The sequence below is a fragment of the Tachysurus vachellii genome, chromosome 16, assembly GCF_030014155.1.
Source record: "Tachysurus vachellii isolate PV-2020 chromosome 16, HZAU_Pvac_v1, whole genome shotgun sequence".
Lineage (NCBI taxonomy): Eukaryota > Metazoa > Chordata > Actinopteri > Siluriformes > Bagridae > Tachysurus > Tachysurus vachellii.
In genome coordinates this window covers 21,473,183-21,475,682 of record NC_083475.1, presented here as the reverse complement: position 1 = coordinate 21,475,682, position 2,500 = coordinate 21,473,183, and positions in this window count along the sequence as shown.

Below are 2,500 nucleotides of genomic sequence, written 5' to 3'. Positions count from 1 at the left end.
TTAGTCTTGTGCCAAATGTCCTTGTTAGTTTTAGTCATATTTAGTCATTCACATATCTTTTTTTGTTAGTCTTGTTTTAGTCAAAAGAAAACTCAAGGTATCTTAGTCAAGTTTTAGTCGACTAAAAGTCTTTTAATTTTAGTCTAGTTTTAGTCAAAGAATTGTAGCTTGACCACATCTGGAATCTATTGTAAGAATAAATACAACGAGGCCTCATTAAATTCAATAATATCAGGAACACAAGTGTTATAGTGGAAATAAATAACTTAATGAAAAGCCTAAGATCAAAACTGTAGGTGTGTGTATATATATAATACATATAAATGACCAACTTAATGCAAGTTATACATGGTATTACACACACCATTATTGATGATATTTGGAGCAATATTACATGTAATTGTTAAACTTGATTCCCTTACATATACATTTGTTTTTAAGCCTAATTATTCATGTTGATTATGATGTGATTGTGACGGGGGGTGGGAAGAGGTTTCAGGTTGGGGGTAAAGAGTTTTTTCTGTCAACACTTTTGGATAAGAAACAATATCAAGGCTATAAAACTTGTCAAAACTCCACGAATCATAAAAGTATCAGTGAGAAGTTGAGAACATGTTTAAACAGTACATACACTCGAACTTGACCGCACATCACATTTTTTACTTTATTGATGCTGCTTTTAATCGTAATGCAAAGACCGGTCATCGGGACATAAGCTGTCATGTACAATAAAAGAGCCTGAGCAGTGACAGGAAATATAATTTAACACAAAATGCTGCCTAGACCAGGGGTGGACTTGCGCTTGGACGAATTGTTTCTACACACACACTAAACAGTGCGAAGCCGCGAACTCATTGTGAATATTTTAAAGGCGTAACAGCTGATGAAAAAGCAGAGACAATTGTAGACGAAAACGAAGAGAGATTTTATCTTAGTTTTTATTTTATACAAAACATTTTCGTCTCGTCTTTTTTCATCAACAATAATGCATGTTTAGTCTTAGTCAGCGTTTTTGGACAGCGGTGCAGTCTTGTCATCGTCTCATCTTAGTCATGAAAAAAAAAGGTTGTTGACGAACATATTTCGTCTCGTCTCGTCTGACGAAATTAACACTAGGTTGAATATAGAACATTCTTCTGTATTTTAAGGTTTGGTTCAATTCTGTAAAAATGAACCCAACAATGTGTGTTTACAGTGTTAAAACAACAACAAGTGTTTATTCAGTACTGTAAAAACTGTCAACTCTTAGCTAACGCTAGTTGTAGCATCATTGTATTGTGTTTGTCTTATTCACTCAGGAACAGCTTTATAAGAAAACAATATCACTATAAACACTGGTGTGTCTGGGAGGTTTGTACTGTATATCAACACCAGCATCTCTCTCCACTGATGATAAACACCATCTTCATTACAGTCGTAATCGATTCAGTATTACTTTATTCCACGTTATAGATCTGATGCAGGGGTCAAAGTAAAGCAGTCTTTAGGAAGCAGACGAGAGACATAGTGTTTAGGCGGAATGGTGCACATTATCTCTGTATTATCAAAGCAAAGAATCCTGGTGACTGTTTTGACAGATTCAACACATTTTCAACAGATTTCACTTCAGCTGTAATTCAGTGCGAGTTTCCTTTATTAAACACATGATGGCAGTATTGACCTTCTCTCTCTCTCTCTCTCTCTCTCTCTCTCTCTCTCTCTTTCAATTATTAAGACTCAGTTATAACATTAAACCTGACACATGTGTCGATAAAGGAATTAACATCTATAATGAGCAATAAACACAGTAAACACTGTGTTGAACAGGTTATGAATAAACACTTTTAAACAGTCTTGACACTTGCAGCATTTTTAATCAGAACATCTAATGTTAAGGTAGAATTAACACCTCTATTGAACTCATATAGTGTTGACTGAACACCAGCTTTATTATAATTCTTTATTCATGAATTTACCTATAATGTTAATGAGTTAACATTAGAGAGTAGAGAGTGAGAGTGGGTGTGGGCATCTATGTGTGTGTGTGTGTGTGTGTGTGTGATTTCAATAGAGAGAATAAAGAGAGACTGGAGAAGTAACATTTTATTTATAGCTGCTATAGTGTAAGTGAGAACAGGAAGTCTCAGAGTTCTTCCACATCATCACTCTAAAGTTTGGATGTTTTCTTCAGTTCTGTGTGTGTGTGTTTTCTTCAGTCACTGTGTGTGTGTGTTTAGTTTTTTCTGACACCATGAGAGTGGTGGATTGAACCTAAGACAATAACTGTATCATGACAGAGTGTTATCTCTACGCTGTCCAGTCATCTGTTGATAATACAAGCATTCAAAAAGTCATTTGAATTTGTTTTATGTTTGATTTGCATAAATTTGCTATACGTACGGGCAGAGACAGAGTGTAACTGTAACTGCGAGCTGTGTGTGTGTGTGTGAGTGTGTGTGTGTCTGTGTGTGTGTATATGTGTGTGTTTGTGTGTGTGTGTGTGTGTGTAATTACTGGTGTT